Source organism: Lycorma delicatula, chromosome 1, assembly GCF_047948215.1.
Source record: "Lycorma delicatula isolate Av1 chromosome 1, ASM4794821v1, whole genome shotgun sequence".
NCBI classification, from domain to species: domain Eukaryota; kingdom Metazoa; phylum Arthropoda; class Insecta; order Hemiptera; family Fulgoridae; genus Lycorma; species Lycorma delicatula.
In genome coordinates this window covers 74703732-74717432 of record NC_134455.1, presented here as the reverse complement: position 1 = coordinate 74717432, position 13701 = coordinate 74703732, and the positions used below count along the sequence as shown (strand labels likewise).

General features: G+C 29.3%; 1 protein-coding gene across 3 annotated transcripts in view; it reads right to left on the bottom strand.

Moving 5' to 3' along the window:
- Nucleotides 1–13052, bottom strand: part of Syx17 (syntaxin 17) — a 33369-nt gene extending 20317 nt beyond the window's left edge. Inside the window, exon 1 of one of the 3 annotated variants that reach the window (XM_075356578.1) lies at nucleotides 12869–13052. The gene's annotated coding sequence lies outside the window, so the exon portion shown is untranslated. Of the gene's footprint in view, nucleotides 1–126; nucleotides 150–12868 lie in introns of those variants that run through there. The other 2 variants (XM_075356596.1, XM_075356586.1) reach the window with 2 other exon arrangements.
- Nucleotides 13053–13701: the final 649 nt, after the last annotated feature.

Below are 13701 nucleotides of genomic sequence, written 5' to 3'. Positions count from 1 at the left end.
CTGAACCTATCACATCAGCAAAAAATAATGTAAATATTAGCAACTGCAATTTTATAATAATAATTAAAAAATTCCACACAATTTATTAGTTTTATATGCATTTTCTCCCTCTATGAATCATGAAACCTTGCCGTTGGTGAGAGGGCTTGAGTGCTCAGTGATACAGAGTAGCTGGACCGAAGGTGCAACCATATTGGAGAGGTACCTGTTGAGAGCCATACTAAGGAATGATTCCTGAAAGAGGGTAGCAGCTCTTTCAGTAGTTGTTAAGGGCGTAGGTCAGGACGACTTAAATGGCCATATCAACATCACTCAGTCCTCTGAGTACTGCACAGCTGAAAGCAAAAGAAAACTACAGCTGCTTTTTTTTACCAAGAAAATGTAGCTCTCTGAATTTTCAAATAGCAATGATGGAAGCGCCTTCCTTGGTAAAATATTCCAGAGGTAAACTAGTCCACAGTTCGGATCTCCAGGTGGAGACTACTAAGGAGGGGGTCAATAGAAAATTAAAAAATAAGATTCTACGAGTCGGAGCGTGGAATGTTAGAAGTTTAAAAAAGGTTGGTAAGTTAGAAAATTTAAAGAGGGAAATAGATAGGATAAATTTAGATGTAGTAGGAATTAGTAAGGTTCGGTGGAAAGAGGAAAACGACTTTTGGTCAGGTGATTTTAGAATAATTATCTCAGCTTCAAATAATGGGCAGGCAGGAGTAGGTTTCGTAATGAACAGGAAGATAGGAAAGAGAGTATTTCAAAATTCATAGCGATAGAATCATTGTAATAAGGATAAAATCAAAACCTAAACCAACAACAATTGTTAACGTCTATATGCCTACAAGCACCCATGATGATGATGAGGTAGAGTATGTATACGAAGAAATTAAACACATAAAAGGTGATGAAAATTTAATAATAGTTGGAGATTGGAATGCAAGCATTGGAAAAGGCAAGGAAGGAAATATAGTGGGTGAATACGGGCTGGGCAAAACAAATGAAAGAGGGGACCGACTTATAGAATTTTGCACAAAGTATAATTTAGTAATTGCCAACACCCAGTTTAAAAATCATAATAGAAGAATATACACATGGAAAAAGCCAGGCGATACTGCAAAGTATCAGATAGATTATATCATGGTTAAGCAAAGATTTAGAAATCAACTCGTTGACTGCAAGACTTACCCTGTAGCAGACATTGATAGCGACCACAATTTAGTGATAATGAAATGTAGATTGGGGTTTAAGAGCCTGAAGTAAAGGTGTCAGATGAATCATTGGAATTTAGAGAAGCTTGAGGAAGAGGAGGTAAAAAGATTTTTGAGAAGGACATAACAAGAGGTCTGAGTAAAAAAAAATAAGGTAGAAAATGTAAAAGAAGAATGAGAGAATGTTAAAAAGGAAATTCTTAAATCAGCAGAAGCGAACTTAGGCGGAACAAAGAGAACTGGTAGAAAACCTTGGGTTTCAGAAGATATATTGCAGCTGATGGATGAACACATAAAATTTAAGAATGCTAGTGATGAAGAAAGTAAAAGGAACTATCGACACTTAAAAAATACTATAAACAGGAAGTCCAAACTAGCGAAAGAAGAGTGGATTAAAGGAAAGTGTTCAGAAGTGGAAAGAGAAATGAACAATGGTAAAATAGATGGAGCATATAGGAAAGTTAAGGAAAATTTTGGGGTACATAAATTAAAATCCAATAATGCGTTAAACAAAGATGGTACACCGATTTATAATACGAAAGGTAAAGTCGATAGGTGGATGGAATATATTGAAGAGGATGAAATGGGAGAAACAATACCGAGATCTGAATTTAAGAGAGCATTAAAAGATTTGAATGGCAGAAAGGCTCCTGGAATAGACAGAATACCTGTAGAATTACTGCGCAATGCAGGTGAGGAAGCGATTGATAGATTATACACACTGGTGTGTAATATTTATGGAAAAGGGGAAGTTCCATCAGACTAAAAAAAGTGTTATAGTCAAGATACCAAATAAAGCAGGAGCAGATAAATGTGAAGAACATAGAACAATTAGTTTAACTAGTCATGCATCTAAAATCTTAACTAGAATTCTGTACAGAAGAAATGAGAGGAGAGTGGAAGAAGTGTTAGAAAACCAATTTGGAATCAGGAAAAGTATAGGGACAAGGGAAGCAATTTTAGGCCTCAGATTAACAGTAGAAGGAAGACTAAAGTAAAACAAACCAACATACTTGGTATTTATAGACCTAGAAAAGGCATTCAATAACGTAGACTGGAATAAAATGTTCAGCATTTTAAAAAAATTAGGATTTAAATACAGAGATAGAAGAACAATTGCTAACATTTACAGGAACCAAACAGTAATACTTGAAAAACATAAGAAAGAAGCAGTAATAAAAAAGGGAGTCAAACAAGGATGTTCCCCATTCCTGTTACTTTTTAATCTTTACATAGAACTAGCAGTTAATGATGTTAAAAAAACAATTTAGATTCAGAGTAACAGTACAAGGTGCAAAGATAAAGATGCTACTACAATTTGCTGATAATATAGTAATTCTTACTGAGAGTAAAAAAGGATTTAGAAGAAACAATGAATGGCATGGATGAAGTCCTACGCAAGAACTAAGGCATGAAAATAAACAAGAACAAAACGAAAGTAATGAAATGTAGTAGAAATAACGAAGATGGACCACTGAATGTGAAAATAGGAGGACAAAAGATTATGGAGGTAGAAGAATTTTGTTATTTGGGAAGTAGAATTACTAAAGATGGACATTTAAGTACTATGCTGGTGATTCTGTAAAATAAATTTTTAGAATCTTCAGTTTCTTTGGTTCACCTTCTATATTTTTACCTGCAATTAGTAAGCATATATTACGGAGTGATTTTAGAAAACAAATGTGGCAGTAATCTAATGGAGTGCATCACCAATGGAGATCATTATTGATACCAATAAATAATAAATGTGTTTATCAGAATGGCAAAATATGGTTAAAAAGGTTTTTTTACAATTCACTTTCAAAATATTTATAAAGATACTTCAGAATGATGAATGAATTGCTTAATGGCTCAGCAACAACAAAAATCTTCTGAAAATATATTTCAATAAACTAGTTTCAATAAAGATGCAAATTACCTATCATGACTAATTTTTTTTTTATATTATTAAAAATAACTGGAATAATAAAAAGAACATGTTTTGGCTAAAAAGAATCATAAAAATAATAACTATTTTTGTATTTATGCTTTACAATTAATGGAAGAATATTAGTAAAACAAACAAATCAAAATGTACCCTTATATTCTGACTGTCATTTATATATTCGCTTTTTTATTATTCCTTACTGTATCTAACATGTAAACTGAGGGACTATATCTAAAACCATTTTCTAAGTGTTATCTACAAAATAATTTTTTTTTATACTAGTAATAGTAAGGTCAAGGTCACAACAATTCATTATCTTAATATTTTTTTTTATTATTATCTCCAGTCTTTTAAAAGTCAATCACCCAAGAAAATAACTAATGTCACTTTATAAAGTTCTCATTTTTTTTTAACCTAATTTACAACAGCTGTTTTCCAGGTAAAATGATTATACATTTTTTGGCAAACTCAAACAGTACAATACAAATCAATATTTTTAAAATTAGTCTGCGACAGTTTATAAATTAAAAATTAATTCCATTAAACAAACAGAAGTCTCGAGCAGCATAATTATTCAGTTTGTCAACAAAAAGAAAAATTAATTATATGAGAGCACTCATAAAAGTAGGTTGTGTAGAGGTAATTTGTTCAGTATAAATTTTAACTGCAATTTTCTCTAGGCTTTGATAAATTAATTTAATGTATATATTATGTATTTATGACCAAATAAATTATAAAAAGTCATAAAAAGTAATACATATAAAAACATGATATTTAGAGCAATTCATTATACAAAAAACAATAATTATAACTCAAAAAATAAATATATGAAATGAAGCAAATAGCAATATTTAATGGTTTTGGTGATGAATTATAGAAAAAATGTACAAAAAGCAGAATAAAAATTACAAAGATAATTATACTAAAAAAAAAAAAACAGCAAAAAAAAATAACACTAAGATTAATAATAATAGTTTGTTTATACCAAAAATAAAATTACACAAATAGAAAAATTACTAATACATATGATAAAAATAAATATAAAAAGCATATGTATAAACCAAATAATCACATTGTAAAATATTTAAAAAATAACAATAAAAATATTAGAGAGGAATAGACAAGATTTAAGTGCAACAAATGTAATCATACTTATATTGATAAATATAATAATCATTTAAAAAAAAGATTTACAGAATATTACACACTATACAAAAACAAAAAAAGAAATATATCTAATGTAGCTGACCATTTGTTAGAATGCAAACATAGTAATACTGATTGTAAAAATAATTTAGAGAGTTTGGAAGTTTGTAATAATTGTAAAAAAAAAATTAATATACATGAGATATATTACATTTATAAATATAAACAAAAATAGAAAATGATCAACCACCAAATCACATTTTAAAATGGTTTAATTAAAAACATAATTTAATTATTATTAATTAATAATAATTAATTGTAATAGTTGGCAATAATGATCATAGAACAAAGGAAAATACTAACTACGTTTTAAAAATTAAAATTTCAGTACTGGACAGCAAAATTTACATATAAGTTCATAATATAATTAAAATTTAAAATAGAAAACAATTTCAAGTAAAATTACAAATTATTAAAAAAACATGTCTTAATGCAATTATAGAAATTAATACAAACTGAAGATGTGGGATACAGCAAAAATCAATCATTGGAAATTAGGATGGCAAGTTTAACTTATCTAATTACTGTGTTTTGATGATTTATATTTTATATAATAATATTATATACGTATATATATATATATATATACTTTAAAATATATATATATATATATATATATATACTTTAAAATATATATATATATATATTTATATATATATATATATATTATTATATATATATAAAATGACATGTAGTTACCACAAAAACAGTGATGGTCATAAAAAATGTAATAAAATAAATAAACAGTTGAAATGAGTAAACATTAATTAATTCCGAGGAAGTTGTTAAACAACGCACAAAAAAAATGCTTCATAGATAGTAGTGAACTTTTCAATGAGATGGAATTTTTTACTTCTGTTACATAAACTTACCAATAACTGTACGTGTACGTGTGCACGTGTGTAATATTATATATATGCGCACACGTGTGTGCTCGCTCACACACACACACACACACACACATGTATGTGCATATGTGTGTGAGCGTGTGTGAATGCAGAAAAACTACTGTAATGCAAACACATGACGTCCCATGTTAAAGACTTCAATCATATATATCATGTGAAAATGAATCTACTTTTTGGTTCAATAAAATATAAAAAAGGACATTAAGAAAAATGTTGATTCTTCTGTTAGTTGTAAATATTAAAAAGTACAACTTAAAATTCTTGTTTTATCTGAAAATAAAATTTATAAAAGTATAATAATAATAAAATTGATAATTATAATCTTTATGCTGGCCTTTAAAATGATTATTTAAGACCTTACGGAAAAATGGTTTTAGTTTATCAGAAAATAGTGTGTGTGGTGGTGACTACGCTTTATGATATCTTATCTTCAGCAAATGTATAATGATTAAAGTAATAACTTTACTTCTCTAGTAAAGTAAAGTTGTTCAGAAGTGTTACAAAAGAGCCAACAGGAAGCGTGGTACCCAAATACTGAATTACTAATAGTCACTAAAGAGGTGGTAATCTTTATTCCACAACAACCCTGTAAACATGCTCATATTTAAATTGAAATGTTTACAAACACTAATTTCTTACTAATCAATTGAATTAAGCAATTAAGAACCTTATAATAAATAATTTAGTCAATTTTTCATGTAGTAGTTAATTTCAACATTAGAAGTATAAGCGTTTCTTTATGAAGTAAAGTTATAAAATTATAGAAAATTTTAATCATGAAATGTTTCCTCTTCAGGTAACAAAATATACATTCAAATTCTGAAAATAAATATATTAAAAAAATGATGCATGTTCAATATATATATAATAGTTAAAAAAACTTACTATGCAGTAAACTGTTATAGAAGAATTTCTCTGTTTAAACAAAGTAAAATAACCAAGATTTGTTGTTAATCCTGACAGTTAAAAACAAAACTGTACAATAACAATAATGGTTATTGCATCACATAACATTTTTTTTTTTTAATAAAAGTGATATCAGTATATTTATAATTTTAATTACATTGACATGTATATGTTATAAGGACAATAAATAATATGAAGGTTAATGATATATTGAAATTACTCATGGTATTATTACAGCCCATGAAGTTATTTATGATATTATCACTCAAAATAATTATTTTTACATGAGCTATAAAATAGCAATATATTTTTTTAATGTTACTTAAGTAAAACAGCCTATTAAAAAAAAATCATTGAAACCTTTGCTCAAACACGACTAATAATGACTGTCTTATCATGACAATCAAGATCTTCTTTAAGATGATACTCTTGTTTGCTATTATTAGTTTGACTCATCATAACTAGAGAAATAAATATATCAGATCTACTTCTAAATTGCTATCTTTACAATTTAAATAATAATAATCATTAATTTAAAATCTCTGCATATTAGTTTTTTCACTACAGCATAGTTGGCAATTCTGCAAGTTTATAGTAGGAATATTGGCATGTTGTCTTTGTGTTACTACCAGCAGAACCTAGTGTAGCTCTATGTTTTTTTAAGTACAATTTAATTTCAAAATGTTTTCATCACAGATCTTAAAAAATCACCAGATAAATACTGTTGTACTGATGTTTGTGGGCATTTTGTATTAAGTCACAAGGTAAATCTCTAACAGACTTGAAAAAATTTTTGTAATTCGTAAAATTATGGATCAAATTAAAAATTTAGGCTCTACATATTTGTTCTATAAACTGTAATGAAATTAATTCAGTTGATGAAAGGCAACAGAAGTGTACCACTTGTCAGTATGGTGTAATGTGAGCCAACCAATCATTTCGATCACTGCTGCTTTTGTCTTATGAATGAAGAAAAAAAAAACTGAATAACTGAGTGTCATATTTTCTTACACCGTTCCCCATAGAGAATAATTATGATACTGAGTCTGTCATTAAATTGAGATGATACTAACATTTTTGAGCTTAATGACAATAATTAAACACAAATCATAGATATTTCTGAGAACATTTGTGATCCCATTTAAAACCCCCAGATATCCATTGAACCCCACTTTATCTGTCAAACTAAATTAAATGATCTGATTTGAGACTTGGAACTATCTAAAAAAAAATTGCCTAGTTAAAAAGACAAGTAAAACAAAATTACAAACCAAATACAAATTAAAAACTGTGTAGTACTATCTGCCTCTCAGAGATTACGTATAAATTATTGAATAATGCATGTCATGCTACATTTGTTTGTTCACAGGTGGGTTATATTCTAAGGAATTCCTAACCGTTTTATTGATATTACAAAATCTGTTAGCATTTTAAGAACTTTGATAAATTTTCCAGATCCCACAATATTTCCAGACATTGTTATTCATTTGAATGAAAAATAGGAAACAGGATGTTTACAATACTGTTAGAAAAAACTGACTACCAAAAAAGAAAACCCACATGTCATCAATTTTCTAACATTTATAGATAACAAACAACAGTTTAACAATATGGCTAACTGCAACAGCAGCCCTCACTGAACTTTAAAAAATTACAACTAAAACACAATACTAATTTAAGCTTCATTATAACCTATTGACCCTACACTACTCACCACACTTTTTTGAACACTTTAAGTAAAACTTATTAAAAACAGTTGGCCAGTTTTAGGTTCTACAGGTGAATCAATTGATTCATTGTTAGTTAAAATGTGTAATTTTATTTCCAGCCCACAACCGAGTAAAAATAGAACGTCAATCAAAAACATAAGCAAACATATTAATGTTGACAGAAGTTGAATAACACAGAAACAACTTGCACACGCACATGCACACACACTACAAATAATCTTCAATAACTATGCTACATACTACACTGGTTGCATATTCATCCACAGAGCCACAGAACACAAGATAACTTACAATGAAATAATCTTAATCAAATTTTACAACTTTTTTTTTTGTTTAAACACATACTATTTGAATGCCAAATATTAAACAGAATTGTATCAAAGAGTTTCAAAATCATTGCCCTGTTGCAGTTAAGCTCTCCTGGCCCCTTCAATTAAATAACCAATTGCAAGTAATATGATTTTAATCAAATATTGTGACTTATTTGTCAAAATTTTACCAACTCTCAAAAATAATTTTAAATTAAAAACTAAATACAACAGTATTACATAATACAGAGTGATGCAAAGAAACGGGAAATTTTGAAAGTTGTGTTGGTAGCCGTGGGCGATTGGTACCACTTGATAAGTGGCACCAGCCTCTCTAACCTAACCTGCCATTTAGTTGTCATGGATCCTTGAAGTGGTGCGCAACGTGCATTTGCTATCAAAGTGTTTTACAAAAACAATGACAGTGTGGAGGGAGCGCGTAGAGAATTTCACCGTCATTTTAATCTGGGATGGCATGACCGTGTTCCACCAGCACACGCAATTAAAACATGGATATCTAATTTTGAGGAAACTGGTTCGGCAATGAGAAAGAAACCTCCAGGCCGTGAGCGAATCGTCCGTACACCACAGAATGTTCAAGCTTTACAAGATGCTGTCACACAAAGTCCACATCGGTCAATCCGTCGTCTCTCAGCATCTTTACAATTGCATAGTTCAAGTGTTCAAAGAATGTTAGTGAAGGACTTGCAATACCATCCATACAAGTTGCAGATCGTCCAGGAACTGAAACTGAACGATGCAGTTGTGTGAGCACAATTCTGTAATGTAATGCTTCAGAAGATAAATGATAATGAAGAGTTTGTTCACGAACTGTGGATGTCAGACGAAGCCCATTTCCACCTCAGTGGATTTGTTAACAAGCAAAATTTCAGATACTGGGCACAAGAAAATCCTATGCAGCTACACCAGCGTCCGTTGCACAGCCAGAAAGTGATCGTGTGGTGTGCTATGTCATCTTACGGTATTATAGGCCCTTATTTTTTTGAGGATGACAACGGTCTTGCGATTACAGTGACGTCGGCTCGTTACGTAGCCATGCTTGAAACCTTTGTTGTTTAACAATAAAAGAGATTTTCACCGATTTTTAACACAGCCTGGTTTCAACAAGACGGAGCAACATCACATACTGCACGAATATCGATGGCAGCTGTACGCCGATTGTTTGGACAACGTGTCATTTCACGAAATGGTGACATTAGATGGCCTCCCGGATCGCCTAATCTCTCAGCTTGCAATTACTTTTTGTGGGGTCACCTTAAAAGCAAAGTGTTCCACAGTAGACCTGCTACAATGGAAGAACTGAAGGGAAAGATCTGAGAAGCAACTGCGGAAATTGCAGTTGAGATGTTACGTTAAACCATGAACAATTTAACGAAGAGACTTCGTGAGTGTTTACATAGAAGAGGAGGTCACCTGCAAGATGTCATCTTTAAAAAATAAACTAAAATGTATGTATCTTAAAATGGCAACATTTGTACAATTACATGAAATAAAATTCATTTTCTAAAAAAAATTTTTCATTAACATTATTTAATTTTTTTAATTTCCAGTTCTTTGAATCACCTGTATATTCTTAACTAACAATATTACATTGGAAAATTAGAACTTTGTTCCTTTTGTAGGTAATACTTACGGCAAGAAACTATACAGCAAGTACTCTGGTTACCTTAGCTTCCTTCATTAAAAAAAAATTAAAATTGAGGTGTACTAACTTTATTTCTCAAACACTTAAGTGTTCAAATTTTCAAAAAAATGTAAATGATAGCAAGGAAAACCACATTTGTAATAGGAAAATGAAAAGTTCTCATTCAGATAACAAAGAAAGTGATGAGTCAACGGTAAAAAAATAAAAATATAAAGCTTATAAAAAAGTAGGCGTTTAATTATTCAGCCCAGGAAAGATAAGTTTACCGGTAAGATAAACTTGACCATTTTTTTTTTAATTTCATATCTTAGTCACGTTTACGTGCAATTATTAACCAATATTTATCTTTCTAAAAACAATTTCCACTTGCAAGTGATTTTATTGTGGTTTTTTCTCATTTTAATGTTTACAGGTTCTTTCTATGTACATTAATTTTACAGTATTATTACACATACGAGCAACTTATTATTATGTTTCTTAATTTAGAATAGGATAACAATCAAAGTTTGCATTGAATATAAACACACTGTTTTTTAAAGTTAATTGCTCCTCAACAGAAAAAATTAACATTAGACGACATCTATTGGGAATTAAGGTAATTTTTTTATAAAGATGATACTTTCAAAAATCAGTAATCTTGCATATGTTGTTATGATCACTGTGTTAATAATCAATAAACAAGAAAAAATGTCTACCTTAGTCTTTAAATTTTACCATCTTTTGGATATAATAACAATAACAATAAAGGATGTTTTTTATTTTTTATTAACATATAAAAAGGGATAAAAGTCAATTATGACACAAACATTAGTATTTAAATAAGTATATTTTTATATACCCTATTCCAATAGAAACTCATACATAGCATAAAAAAACACATCAATATCCATAACCAAAATATTCTTAATATTACAATATTCTTCTTAACAACAGGATTTCATGGATCCACGTAATTGTAGTGACATCATTTTTAATTATTTCAATAACACTGAATAAAAATACACTTCTCAAAAAAAAAATCAATTTATTGTTGTGGTCGTAACTGGTGACGCCTTTCACCACTGTTACATTCCTCATAAGTTACACAGTACCCTCACCAAACGTTTTGTACGAATTCAGTAGATACAGGTGTAATATACATTATTTTTAGAGTAAATAATTGCCAGTTATTGTATACAATTACTGGCTCGGCCAAACAACAGGCTGGCTAATTTAAGGTTAGTGAGCAAGAGTGTTGGGTTACGTTTGTGATATAGTACAAAATTCAGAAAATCGTATAATTCCATTTCTGTAATTTAATCACGTTAATGTTACATTATAAATCTATAAATAACTGAAATCGGTCAACATAAATTTCAATGAAGTATATTTAAGAATAAATAAAAAACATTAGGTACAGATTACAGAAAAAATAACATAATAGTATTGATAAAAATTCAAAACCACCCTCACTTCTAAAGAAATATGTAATTTTTTGATTTTTCATTTTAAAATCTTTAGAAGTCAAAAACTCATTAGTGACACTTTTTTGAATATGCCCATATGCAGTGTGGTGAAAACAACATCAGAAAAGGTTATTGACTTTTGTATGCAAAGCATCTTTCTAAATAATTATCAGAATTAATAAAACCATGAGCATATGAAGTGTCTACTATTTAAAGTACAATTGATGGGAGGCCCTAAGGTACATCAAATTGTTTCAACAGCTGAATTAGAAAGTTAATTAACAAATTTTATTAATAAATAAATCTTTTCTCTATGTATGTGTGAGTGTGTTTTATTTTTGCCAATACAGGAAAAGTGTAATTATTATTAACAATTTTTAACATGTTAGGCTACTAACACAGGTTTTAATAAAATGTTAAAATAATACAAGAATAATAATGTTAACACATTATTTACAAGAAAAATTGTTAATGGTTTGTTTGACATACTACTATAACAGAACATTACATGCTAATATGTAAGGAAAAAAGGTACAAAAAAACCACTTCACTTTTGGTCCTTCATCATGACTATAAACTTAGACGTGAATACAAGAATAAATTCAGTATGTGTATGGAACGGAAGTGACAGGGTAAAAACGAAAAAGTAGTGCACCTGGAAACACTAGTCATGGAAAATATTCTAACAGAGAAATTACTTGCTGAAAATCTTACAAAGTCTAAAGAAAATGAAAAGTTAAAGAAATTTGCCTTTCAGAAATCAGTAGTGTTCAAAGTACTAAATTAACAAATCATTTAACCAGTAATTAAATATTAATATCTGCCTGGAACTAAACACTTCAGTGATATCTAGAAAAACAAAATCCATAAGTTCAGAGAAAACATCAGAAAGCAATTTTTCTGAACTATCTAGCTAATTATAAACAAACTGGATAGATGTTCATATAATACGAAGGCTACAGAACTGCATCCATTAGATTAATTTTATGATTAAATAATAATTACACAAAATACATTTGAATAAAACGAATCCTTGCTTAATAACAATGATTATACAGATTTTGTTGGTGCCGAATAACAATGTTTGAACGTGATAACTTAATATACCAATGATTTGGATAGTAATTGTCTTTAATAAAAGAAAAGTTTACTTTAAAAGAAATGTAGATTCAAAAAATAAATCATTATGCAAGTTATGTAAGAAAATTTTTAAAATTTGGTAAAGGTACTAACACTTTTTATAATTTTTGTTTCTTTAAAGTCAATGCATTTAAAGAAAAATATAAGCAGCCAAAAAATATGAATCGCAAAAACCTGAAGCAAGACTATTACAGTAGTCACTTTCATCAAAAAAAGTCACGGCAGTTCATCAGTTGTTAATGTATTATGTAACTAATTACAAACAAAAATTAAATTACCACTCACCTTCAGTTACTTTATTTCGAAATAATATAATTACATAATACATTTATTACAACACAGTGAATAAGAAAACATACTTATACAACAAAATGCGTATATAACCCTCGCAAGTAACTTGTATAAACAAAGATTCTGAAATATTACTTACGATTTAAAACATCTGAAAAATATTTTGGTTATCGTAATTCGAATATATTGAACAAATAATAATTTCAATCCACACGCACAACAATAAAGAAATCCTACAAATAAAAGCTAAAAAGAACTACTGCAGATGTTACTGTATAATTGTATTAAGATCGCATGAGAACAAATAACTACACAAAACCCTAGATATGTAATCCACTCACTATAGACTCATTCATCCTTGAGTCATACTAATATTATTAACACTGGGAACAAAAAAATTTTTTTTGTCTCGGGAAGAAAAAATATGTGATTCTAGTAGTATTTTTTCTCCAGAATTTAAATATGATATCGGTTTTTGCCCATTACCCAAGATTTCTGAGAGACAGACATTTATAATTTCTAACATTCTGAGTTCTTAACTACACAATATTCAAACATTTGACTCAACTAGAAAGTAAGAAATGACGATTTTCTGCTATATTTCGTCTTGGAGAATCCCTCTTAATGGTCCAATAATAATCGGCCAGTATGTTAGGATTCCGTTTTCCTTGATAACTCTTTACCATAGCTGAAATCTCCTGATGAAAGTGTCCCTGCACTAATCGATCACTGTGCCAAGATTTTCTGGGAAGAAATCTAGGTATGAGTGTAGGAAGGTTGGAATATGTCCTTAAAAGGACATAAATTTTGTAAATTTTTGTAAGATGTTATAAGATCGTTGACAATATCACGGTAATTTTCCGCAATTCGATTTCTCAAAACATTCTGAGAACATCTTTGAATGCTTGCCAAACTGCTTTCTCCAGTGGATTTAATAGTTCCTCAAACTTTTCATCATGCATTAGTGATCAT